Source organism: Anabrus simplex, chromosome 7, assembly GCF_040414725.1.
Source record: "Anabrus simplex isolate iqAnaSimp1 chromosome 7, ASM4041472v1, whole genome shotgun sequence".
Lineage (NCBI taxonomy): Eukaryota > Metazoa > Arthropoda > Insecta > Orthoptera > Tettigoniidae > Anabrus > Anabrus simplex.
Genome location: NC_090271.1, coordinates 33,646,582 through 33,659,304, shown reverse-complemented (window position 1 = coordinate 33,659,304; position 12,723 = coordinate 33,646,582). Strand labels below are relative to the sequence as shown.

General features: G+C 47.8%; 2 non-coding genes across 2 annotated transcripts; both read left to right on the top strand.

The window, feature by feature from the left end:
• Nucleotides 1-6,469: 6,469 nt before the first annotated feature.
• Nucleotides 6,470-6,542, top strand: TRNAM-CAU (transfer RNA methionine (anticodon CAU)). Its single transcript has one exon. It is a non-coding gene; the product is annotated as a tRNA-Met (tRNA).
• A 3,770-nt stretch (nucleotides 6,543-10,312) lies between these two features.
• TRNAM-CAU (transfer RNA methionine (anticodon CAU)) lies at nucleotides 10,313-10,385 on the top strand. The gene has a single exon. It is a non-coding gene; the product is annotated as a tRNA-Met (tRNA).
• The last annotated feature ends 2,338 nt before the right edge of the window (nucleotides 10,386-12,723 follow it).

The window sequence follows — 12,723 nt, the reverse complement described above, 5'->3', positions numbered from 1 at the left end:
TTTCAAATTAACTGGAAATTTCTTGAACATCTCCGTTGGTAAGTTCCAATCCCTAACTCCCCTTCGTATAAACGATTATTTGCCCCAATTTTGTCTCTTGATTTCCCCCTCTTCCTTCCCCTATTTCACCTCTTTTCGCCATGTCTAACGTTCTTCTAACCTCGACAAGAATAGATTTGCGAGTCCAATTCAGTAGTCTTTTATTTATTCAGTACCTTCACTCATCGGTGGGCCGAACTGCTAATGAGGTTAACGACCTAAAAGTAACCAGTCAACTGAAATTATGGAAGCTTATGGCTAGTTCACACGATCGATGCCAGTTTAGGAGACATTTATCAGAAGACAGTGGACAGGTTTAGCTACGTGTGAACACTTCGGTCCAGTTGTCTGGGCGATTGCCCTCACAATTGTCCAGCCAATCGATCGTCTCCAGGAGTAGACTGAGGACAACCAACTGGGCCCAGCTGCAACCTCCAACAATCGGCGCTCAGTACTGCGGGGACAGTGAACGTGACAGGCCAGTAGCTGTACATTTATTTTGTGCCTGTTCGCTTGTGCCAACCAAGAGGTTCAGCCGCCTGAGTGATCTTCATAATTTAAATACCTTAATTTTTAAATTATTTATATGCTGTTCGGGTAATCATGGTTCCAAACTAGGGTGACGATATTAACTTAAAATTCGTTGAGCTGTACAGGGAATGGCGGTGTTTGTGGGACCAGCACGAAGACCAGTACAAAGACAAAAATGCTCGTCAAGCGCCACTTCCTGAGTTTACCGATAAAATTAATTCATTGATTCTGTGTGCTAGAGTTCTAAACTTTACATGACTCAGCAATGCATTTTCAGCACATATAATTACAAAATAAATTTAATTCCTCACTACTACAGACGTTGCGCACTTAGCCATTTCTTGTCATCTGCTGCTGTAGTGATAGCTTGCTTGTGTGAACGGGTTGTCGTTCAACTGGACTGGCCAGCGATTTCCTCGCAATAATTAAAGGACCACTGTCACCAACAATATTGTCCCACTAACTGGCATCGTAGAAACTAGGCACCGAGCTCGATAGCTGCAGTCGCTTAAGTGCGGCGAGTATCCAGTATTCGGGAGATAGTGGGTTCGAACCCCACTCTCGGCAGCCCTGAAGATGGTTTCCCGTGGTTTCCCATTTTCACACCAGGCTGTAGCTTAATTAAGGCCGCGGTCACTACCTTTCCAGTCCTAGCTCTGCCCTATGCTATCGCCGCCCTGAGGCCTGTCTGTGTCGGTACGAATTAAAGCAGATAGCAATGGTTCCACGATACTGCAATCAGTACAATGCATATTCTAACTGTTATTAGAAGTGTTTCTCAGTTCGGTTCCTTTTTGTTTGAGTTTACGGACTTCAAATGCTTCCCCTGTGGGTGGGGGAGGTAGAAAAATACCCACGGTATACTGTGCCCATCGTAAGAGGTGACTAAAAGGGGCCTCAGGGGCTCTTAACTTGAGAGCGTTGGTTGACCACCACGGGGCCCTTAGGTGGGTCCAGACATTACTTGCCCTTACTTGTGTCAGGCTCCTAACTTTTATCTCTCCTATCTGACCTTCCTTGGTCAACACGTGTTCTTTTTCGACCCCGATGGTTCAGTGAATGGAGGCCTAGGGAGTCTTCCATTTTCACTACCGGTATTCGAAATGAGCAAATTTCTTTTCTTAAGAACGACCTTCCTTGCTTGTGCTAGTCTGCATTTTAGGTCCTCCTTACTTCTGCCATCATTAGTTATTATACTACCCAAGTATCAATATTCATATACTTCCTTTAAGACTTCAATTCCTAATCTAATATTTCCTGCATCACCTGACTTCGTTCGACTGCACTCCATTATGTGTGTTTTGAACTTATTTATTTTCAACTTGTATTCCTTCCCCAAGACTCTGTCCATACTATTAAGCAATTTCTCCACATCTTCTGCAGTCTCAGATAAAATAACTACATTGCAGGCAAATATCAGGATTTTGATTTTCTCTCCTTGAATTGTGATTCCCTTTACAAATTCCTCATTGGTTTCCTCTACCGCCTGTTCTATACCAACATTCAAAAGAAGAAGGGGGTGGACAAACTGTAACCTTGCCTCACTCCTTTCTAGATTGCTGCTTCTTTTTAAAAGCCCTCGATTCTTATCACTGGATAATGATTTTTGTGCAGATTGTAAATAATTCTTCGTTCTCGCTATCTCATCCCGATCATCTTCAGAATCTCAAATAGCTTGTTCCAATCAACATTATCAAATGCCCTTTCTGGATCTGAGAACGCCATAATTCGGTTCTCCAAGGTCAGACGTAACGTCAGGATTGCTTCACATGTTCCTACTTTTCCTCTGAAGCTAAATTGTTCTCCTCCCAACTCAGTTTCAACTTGTCTTTCCATTCTTCTGTAAGTAATACATGTTCAAATTTTGCAGACGTGAGATATTAAACCAAGGGTGCGGTAGTTTTCACACTTGTCAGCTTCGGCTTTCTTGGGAATAGGTACAACAACATTCTGCCGAAAATCGGATGGCACATCTCCTGTATCAATCTTCTTTCACACTAAATGGAATAACGCCGGTCGCCGTGCTGGCTTCTCCGAAGGCAGTCAGTAATTCAGAGGGAATAGCATCAATTCCAGGTGCTTTGCTCCTATTTAGGTCTCTGAAAGTTCTGTCGAATTGTGATATCAAAATTGGGTCACCGATTGTATGAACATCAATAGCTTCTTCTTGTTCCAGAACAATATCATCTACGTCTTTACCTTGATACAACTGTTGGATATGTTCCTGCCATCTTTCTGCCGTGTCTTCTTTCCGTAGAAGTGGTTTTCCAACTGAGCTCTTAATATTTATACACCTAGTTTTCCTTTCTCCAAACGTTTCATTGATTTTCCTGTATGCAGCATCTAACCTTCATTGGATCATAAAACCTTCAACCACCTTGCATTTCTCTTTCAGCCATTCTTCCTTAGCTGTCCTGCACTTTCTATCTAATCGCCGGTATTCTTTTCTGCTCTCCTCATTTTTTGCATCCTTGCAATTTCATCCTTCATCAATCACATCTAGTATCTCGTGAGTTATCCATTTATTCTTAGTTGATCTTTCCTTTCACCCCAACCTTTATTCACCAGCCATATTGACCTCATTCTTCAAGACGGTCCATTCTTCCTCTAATGCGTTTTCTTCAGCCTTTTGATTTAGTCCTTGAGCAACATGTTCCTTGAAACAATCCCTCACAATCTTTTATTTCAACTTGTCTAGATCCCTTCTTCTTACATTCCTTTCTCTCTTAAATTTCTTCAACTTCGGACGGTATTTCATGACTAACAAGTTGTGGTCAGAGTCCTGGGAAAGTTTTGCAATCCAAAACCTTGTTTCTGAAACCCTGCCTAGTCAAAATTAAGATTATTTGATACCCTGCAGTGTATTCAGGTCTCGTCCACGGTTACAGCCGTCGTTTATAGTGTTTGAACGAATTATGAGCAAGGACTAAATTATGATCGGTGCAGAATTCAACCAGCCGATTTCTTCTTCCATTCCTTTGTCCCAATCCGAATTCTCTTGCTGTATTACTTCCTCTTCCTTGGCCTACCACTGCATTCCTGTCTCCCATCACGATTAGATTCTTGGCTCCTTTTACATTTTGTATTAAATCTTCTATCCCCTCGTATATTGTTTCGATTTCTTGATCATCTGCTGATCTAATAAGCATATAGACCTGCAGAGTTGTGGTGGGCATTGGGTTGGTGTATATCTTGGCGGCAATAATCTCTTCACTAAGCTGGTCGTCGTAGCCTCTGACATATTTTCTTATTTATTATGAAATCAACTCCTGCATTTCCTCTGTTTGATTTTGTGTTGATAAGTCTGTAGCTGCCTGACATAAAATCCAGCTCTTCCTGCCAACGCACTTCACTTGTACCAACTGCATATAACGTTAATCCACCCATCTCCATTTTCAGATTCTCTAACCTACCATAACGATTCAAACTTCTAAAATTCCACGCTCCGACTCGCAGAATATCAGTATCCATCTTCCTGTTGATTGCCCCCTCTCGTGTAGTCCCCACCCAGAGATCCGAATGGGGGACTATTTTATCTCCGGAATATTTCAGCCGGGAGGAGGCCATCATCAGTACATCATTCATTCAGAGAGAAATTAATGTCCTTGGGAGTTTGTACCGGTTGTAGTTTCCCGTTGCTTTCAGCCGCGTAGTAGAATCAACACAGCTAAGCCATATTACGTATTATTATAAGGCCATATCAGTCAATCATATAGCTGGACTCAGTGACTCAGACGTTTGAGGCGCTGGCCTTCTGATGCCAACTCGGTAGGTTCAATGCTGGCTTCGCCCGATGGTATTTGAAGGTGCTCAAATACGTCAGCCCTGTGTCGAGAGATTTTCTGGCACGTAAACTCCTGCGGGGCAATATTCCGGCACCTCACCGTCTCAGAAAGCCAGAAAAGTTGTAGTAGGACGTAAAGCCAATAACATTATTATCCATTTGTCAATCATTCAGACTGCCGCCCTTGCAACTACTGAAAGGCTACTGCCCCTCTTTCGGCGAATCATTCCGATAGTCCAATATTCACGAATTGTGAAGAATAAAAAGTATTACAAGAAATACAGGCTACGTCGTCTTCATCGCCATCGCTGAAACCTTCCAATTCAACATATTCTTCAACAGTAACATTTCGTTTTATTGCTGCCATCCTCCTGGGTATTTTTCTAATTGCGCGGGATGCGCGTGGTTTTGTTGCAGTGTTGTGCAACTCCCAATAATGTTACACTTCATTCGTGGTCTTTTCTTCTAATTTTTTAGTTTAATAAACTTAACATTTATTTTAAAACATGTTAAAATCAACCATATTTGGTCGTTTCATGTACTAGTGCGAGCGTGCGTGTGGTGTGCACGGGAGCGACTGTTGAGTGTGCGGTATGGACAGCATGAGGAGCTTCGAGGGCGAACTGGGTGAGGGCCTGGATGTGAGCCGTGCGGGGACGGTCCCCAGTCTGCGTGGCAGGCCCAGTCACCATACCTCCACCCCGGTGGGCACCCCTGTCTGACTCCGGCGTTGAACGGTATGGGGTCGGTCTCCCCCGCACCCCCGGAGGCCCGGGGTCGATTCCCGGCTCTGCCTCGAAATTTGAAAAGTGGTTCGAGGGCTGGAACGGGGTCCACTCAGCCTCGGGAGGTCAACTGAGTAGAGGTGGGTTCGATTCCCACCTCAGTCATCCTGGAAGTGGTTTTCCGTGGTTTCCCACTTCTCCTCCACGCAAATGCCGGTATGGTATCTAACTTAAGGCCACGGCCGCTTCCTTCCCTCTTCCTTGTCTATCCCTTCCAATCTTCCCATCCTCCACCAAGACCCCTGATCAGCATAGCAGGTGAGGCTGACTGGGCGAGGTACTGGTCATGCTCCCCAGTTGTATACCCCGACCCAATGTCTCACGCTCCAGGACATTGCCCTTGAGGCAGTAGAGGTGGGAACCCTCGCTGAGTCCGAGGGAAAAACCAACCCTCATCAACCATGGAGGGTAAACAGACTTTGGATTGGGGATACAACTGGGGAGCAGGGCCAGTATCTCGCCCAGGCGGCTGAACAGGTGCCTGGTGTGGGGAATGGGAATAATGGAGGGGATAAACACGGAAGAGGCAAGGAAGCGGCCGTGAAGGAGAAGTGGGAAACCACGCAAAAACCACTTCCAGGATTGCTCAGGAGGGAATCGAACCCACCTCTACTAAGTTGATCTCCCTAGGCTGAGTGGACCCCGTTCCAGAGCTTGTACCACCGCCTAAATTTCACGGCAGTGGCGGGAATCGATCCCGGGCCTCCGGGGGTAGCAGCTAATCACACTAACCACTACACCACAGAGGCGGACAATGTTTCTCTCTTTCTTTCTTTCTTTCTTTCTTTCTTCCTTAACCCGTTTACCCTCCAGGGTTGGTTTTTCCCTCGGACTCACCGAGGGATCCCTCCTCTACCACCTCAAGGGCAGTGTCCTGGAGCGTGACACTTTGGGGAGGAGGACCAGTACCTTGGCAGTCGGCCTCCTCTGCTATGCTGAACAGGGGCCTTGTGGGGGGATGGGGAGATTGGAACGAATGGACAAGGAAGAGGGGAGGAAGTGGTCGTGGCCTTAAGTTAGCTACCATCCCTGCATTTGCGAGGAGGAGAAGTAGGAAACCACGGAAAACCACTTCGAGGATGCCCGAGGTGGGAATCGAACCCATCTCTACCCAGTTGATCGCCCGAGGCTGAGGGGATCCGTTACAGTCTTCGTACCACGTTTCAAATTTCGTGGCAGTACCGGAGGTGGTAAATAATTATACTAACAACTCCACTACAGAGGCGCACCGTTTCCATTTCCAAGCTTTAAAATTACAGCTCACTTGTCATCCCATAACGCAAGATGTTAAACCCCGTTAATCCTAATAGTTGTGCAAAGCACACTCGAAGCCTCGGTAGCGCAGTAGGCAGCGCGTAAGTCTCATAATCTTAACGTCGTGAGTTCGATTCTCACCCGGGGCATGAGTTTTCGTATTGATACAAGGTTTCACATATACTGTATTTTAAGGACAATTTCTGAACAATTCGGAAAAATGTACTTTCTTTCTTCTCTCTCTGAATCTGTTTACCCTCCATGGTCGGATCTTCCCTCGGAATCAGCAAGGGATCCCACCTGTACCGGCTCAAGGGCAGTGTCCTGGAGCTTCAGATTCTGGGTCGGGGGATACAACTGGGGAGGTTGACCAGTGCCACGCCCAGGTGGCCTCACCTACTATGCTGAACAGGGGCCTTGTGGAGGATGGGAAGATTGGAAGGGATAGGCAAGGAAGAGGGAAGGAAGAGGCCGTGGCCTTAAGTTAGGTACCATCCCGGCATTCGCCTGGAGGAGAAGTGGGAAACCACGGAAAACCACTTCCAGGATGTCTGAGGTGGGAATCGAACCCACCTCTACTCAGTTGACCTCCCGAGGCTGAGTGGACCCCGTTCCAGCCCTCGTACCACTTTTCAAATTTCGTGGCAGAGCCGGGAATCGAACCCGGACCTCCGGGGGTGGCAGCTAATCACGCCAACCACTACACCACTGAGGCAGACATGGTTTCTTTCTTTCGTTCTTTCTTAACCTGTTTACCCCCCCCCCAGGGTTGGTTTTCCCCTCGGACTCATCGAGGAATCCCACCTCTACCGCCCCAAGGGCAGTGCACTTGAGCCTGACACTTTGGTGAGGAGGACCAGTATCTCGTCAGGCGGCCTCACCCACTATGCTGAACAAGAGCCTTGTGGGGGATGGGGAGATTGTAACGAATATACAAGGAAGAGGGAAGGAAGTGGTCGTGGCCGTGAGTTAAGTACCATCCCTGCATTTGCATGCAGGAGAATTGCGAAACCACGGAAAACCACTTCGAGGGATGGCCGAGGTGGGAATCGAAAACCTTCTACTCGGCTGACTTCCCGAGGCTGAGTGGATCCCGTTACATTCCTCGTACCACGTTTCAAGTTTCGTGGCAGAGCCGGGAATCGAACCCAGGCCTCCGGAGATGGTAGCTAATTGTACTAACCACTCCATCACAGAGGAGTACCTTTTTCATTTCCAAGCTTTGAAATCACAGCTCACTTGTCTTCTCATAACGCACGATGTTAAATCCGGTTAATCCTAATAGTTGTGCAAAACGAACTCGAAGCCTCGGTAGCGCAGAAGGCAGCGCACAAGTCTCATAATCTTAGGTTTATGAGTTCGATCCTCACCCGGGGCATGTGTTTTGTTATTGAAATATGCTTATATATACACAATATTTTAAGGAAAATTTCTGAACAGTTCGGAAGAAATACTTGCTAGTAATATGGCTTCTTTCTTGAAACTTTAGATGTAGGCCTACTTTAGATTTTGTATAAGCCTCGGCCGAAATACATTAAAATTTTCTTCTTCTTAATCTCTTTACTCTCCAGGGTTGGTTTTCCCTCGGACTCAGCGAGGGATCCTACCTCTACCGCCTCAAATGCAGTGTCCTGGAGCTTCAGACTCTGGGCCGGGGGATACAACTGGGGAGGATGACCAATACCTTTCCCGGCGGCTTCACCTGCTATGTTGAACAGGGGCCTAGGTGGGGGATGGAAAGATTGGAAGGGATGGCAAGGAGGAAGGAAGGAACCGGCCGTGTCCTTAAGTTAGGTACCATCCCCACATTTGCCTGGAGGAGAAGAGGGAAACCACGGAAATCCACTTCCAGAATGGCTGAGGTGGGAATCGAACCAACCTCTACTCAGTTGACCTCCCGAGGCTGAGTGGATCCCTGTAGTCCTCGTACCACGTTTCAAATTTCGTGGTAGAGCTGGGAATCGAACCCGGGCCTCCGGAGATGGTAGCTACTTATACTAACTACTCCACCACAGAGGCGTAGCTTTTTCATTTCCAAGCTTTCAAATTACAGCTAACTTTTCATCTCATCACCGGATCCCGTGAGATCTCCGAAGTTAAGCAACATTGGGCGAGGTCAGGAGTTGGATGGGTTGCCACGCACAGTTGGTGGGAGGTAAGGGAATGGAGGAGCGGAAAGGAACTGGCCACCCTACTGCACGTAAACTCCGGCTCAGGAACACTTCTGCGGAGGTTCGGACCTGCCTTCGGGCAGAAAAACCCTTACCTTTTCATCTCATAACGCAAGATGTTAAATCCTGTTAACCCTAATAGTTGTGCAAGGCGAGCTCGAAGCCTCGGCAGCGCAGTCGGCAGCGCGTAAGTCTCATAATGTTAAGGTCGTGAGTTCGATACTCACCCGGAGTATGAGTTTTCGTATTTAAATATGTTTTCAATATACATACTATTTTGAGGAAAATTTCTGAACAGTTCAGGAAAATGCTTGCTAGCAATATGGCTTCTTTCTTGGAACTCTAGATGTAGGTCTACTTTTAGATTTTGTATAAGCCTTCGGCCGAAATACATTGAAATCTTACGTACGTAATAAGGGGCGATATACATACCAAATCAGTAGATCAGATCGGTACACAGAGACGTAAGTACCGTACCAGTTTTGACTAAGCTTAATCTTTCTTTCTTTCTTTCTTTCTTTCTTTCTTTCTTTCTTTCTTTCTTGATCCGTTTAACGTCCAGAGTTTGATTCTTCCTCGCAGTGCCTCGCCCAGTCGGCCCCACCTGCTATGCCACGACCACTTCCTCCCCTCTTCCTTGTCCATTCGTTCAAATCTCCCCATCCCCCCACAAGGCCCCTGTTCAGCATAGCAGAGGAGGCCGACTGCCAAGGTACTGGTCCTCCTCCCCAAAGTGTCACGCTCCAGGACATTGCCCTTGAGGCAGTAGAGGTGGGAACCCTCGCTGAGTCCGAGGGAAAAAACCAACCCTAATCAACCATGGAGGGTAAACAGACTTTGGATCGGGGATACAACTGGGGAGCAGGGCCAGTATCTCGCCCAGGCGGCTGAACAGGTGCCTGGTGTGGGGAATGGGAATAATGGAGGGGATAAACACGGAAGAGGCAAGGAAGCGGCCGTGAAGGAGAAGTGGGAAACCACGCAAAAACCACTTCCAGGATTGCTCAGGAGGGAATCGAACCCACCTCTACTAAGTTGATCTCCCTAGGCTGAGTGGACCCCGTTCCAGAGCTTGTACCACCGCCTAAATTTCACGGCAGTGGCGGGAATCGATCCCGGGCCTCCGGGGGTAGCAGCTAATCACACTAACCACTACACCACAGAGGCGGACAATGTTTCTCTCTTTCTTTCTTTCTTTCTTTCTTTCTTCCTTAACCCGTTTACCCTCCAGGGTTGGTTTTTCCCTCGGACTCACCGAGGGATCCCTCCTCTACCACCTCAAGGGCAGTGTCCTGGAGCGTGACACTTTGGGGAGGAGGACCAGTACCTTGGCAGTCGGCCTCCTCTGCTATGCTGAACAGGGGCCTTGTGGGGGGATGGGGAGATTGGAACGAATGGACAAGGAAGAGGGGAGGAAGTGGTCGTGGCCTTAAGTTAGCTACCATCCCTGCATTTGCGAGGAGGAGAAGTAGGAAACCACGGAAAACCACTTCGAGGATGCCCGAGGTGGGAATCGAACCCATCTCTACCCAGTTGATCGCCCGAGGCTGAGGGGATCCGTTACAGTCTTCGTACCACGTTTCAAATTTCGTGGCAGTACCGGAGGTGGTAAATAATTATACTAACAACTCCACTACAGAGGCGCACCGTTTCCATTTCCAAGCTTTAAAATTACAGCTCACTTGTCATCCCATAACGCAAGATGTTAAACCCCGTTAATCCTAATAGTTGTGCAAAGCACACTCGAAGCCTCGGTAGCGCAGTAGGCAGCGCGTAAGTCTCATAATCTTAACGTCGTGAGTTCGATTCTCACCCGGGGCATGAGTTTTCGTATTGATACAAGGTTTCACATATACTGTACTTTAAGGACAATTTCTGAACAATTCGGAAAAATGTACTTTCTTTCTGCTCTCTCTGAATCTGTTTACCCTCCATGGTCGGATCTTCCCTCGGAATCAGCAAGGGATCCCACCTGTACCGGCTCAAGGGCAGTGTCCTGGAGCTTCAGATTCTGGGTCGGGGGATACAACTGGGGAAGTTGACCAGTGCCTCGCCCAGGTGGCCTCACCTACTATGCTGAACAGGGGCCTTGTGGAGGATGGGAAGATTGGAAGGGATAGGCAAGGAAGAGGGAAGGAAGAGGCCGTGGCCTTAAGTTAAGTACCATCCCGGCATTCGCCTGGAGGAGAAGTGGGAAACCACGGAAAACCACTTCCAGGATGGCTGAGGTGGGAATCGAACCCACCTCTACTCAGTTGACCTCCCGAGGCTGAGTGGACCTCGTACCACTTTTCAAATTTCGTGGCAGAGCCGGGAATCGAACCCGGACCTCCGGGGGTGGCAGCTAATCACGCCAACCACTACACCACTGAGGCAGACATGGTTTCTTTCTTTCGTTCTTTCTTAACCTGTTTACCCCCCCCCCAGGGTTGGTTTTCCCCTCGGACTCATCGAGGAATCCCACCTCTACCGCCCCAAGGGCAGTGCACTTGAGCCTGACACTTTGGTGAGGAGGACCAGTATCTCGTCAGGCGGCCTCACCCACTATGCTGAACAAGAGCCTTGTGGGGGATGGGGAGATTGTAACGAATATACAAGGAAGAGGGAAGGAAGTGGTCGTGGCCGTGAGTTAAGTACCATCCCTGCATTTGCATGCAGGAGAATTGCGAAACCACGGAAAACCACTTCGAGGGATGGCCGAGGTGGGGATCGAAAACCTTCTACTCGGCTGACTTCCCGAGGCTGAGTGGATCCCGTTACATTCCTCGTACCACGTTTCAAGTTTCGTGGCAGAGCCGGGAATCGAACCCAGGCCTCCGGAGATGGTAGCTAATTGTACTAACCACTCCATCACAGAGGAGTACCTTTTTCATTTCCAAGCTTTGAAATCACAGCTCACTTGTCTTCTCATAACGCACGATGTTAAATCCGGTTAATCCTAATAGTTGTGCAAAACGAACTCGAAGCCTCGGTAGCGCAGAAGGCAGCGCACAAGTCTCATAATCTTAGGTTTATGAGTTCGGTCCTGACCCGGGGCATGTGTTTTGTTATTGAAATATGCTTATATATACACAATATTTTAAGGAAAATTTCTGAACAGTTCGGAAGAAATACTTGCTAGTAATATGGCTTCTTTCTTGAAACTTTAGATGTAGGCCTACTTTAGATTTCGTATAAGCCTCGGCCGAAATACATTAAAATTTTCTCCTTCTTAATGTCTTTACTCTCCAGGGTTGGTTTTCCCTCGGACTCAGCGAGGGATCCCACCTCTACCGCCTCAAAGGCAGTGTCCTGGAGCTTCAGACTCTGGGCCGGGGGATACAACTGGGGAGGATGACCAATACCTCTCCCGGCGGCTTCACCTGCTATGTTGAACAGGGGCCTAGGTGGGGGATGGAAAGATTGGAAGGGATGGCAAGGAGGAAGGAAGGAACCGGCCGTGTCCTTAAGTTAGGTACCATCCCCACATTTGCCTGGAGGAGAGGAGGGAAACCACGGAAATCCACTTCCAGAATGGCTGAGGTGGGAATCGAACCAACCTCTACTCAGTTGACCTCCCGAGGCTGAGTGGATCCCTTTAGTCCTCGTACCACGTTTCAAATTTCGTGGTAGAGCTGGGAATCGAACCCGGGCCTCCGGAGATGGTAGCTACTTATACTAACTACTCCACCACAGAGGCGTAGCTTTTTCATTTCCAAGCTTTCAAATTACAGCTAACTTTTCATCTCATCACCGGATCCCGTGAGATCTCCGAAGTTAAGCAACATTGGGCGAGGTCAGGAGTTGGATGGGTTGCCACGCACAGTTGGTGGGAGGTAAGGGAATGGAGGAGCGGAAAGGAACTGGCCACCCTACTGCACGTAAACTCCGGCTCAGGAACACCTCTGCGGAGGTTCGGACCTGCCTTCGGGCAGAATAACCCTTACCTTTTCATCTCATAAGGCAAGATGTTAAATCCTGTTAACCCTAATAGTTGTGCAAGGCGAGCTCGAAGCCTCGGTAGCGCAGTCGGCAGCGCGTAAGTCTCATAATGTTAAGGTCGTGAGTTCGATACTCACCCGGAGTATGAGTTTTCGTATTTAAATATGTTTTCAATATACATACTATTTTGAGGAAAATTTCTGAACAGTTCAGGAAAAATGCTTGCTAGCAATATGGC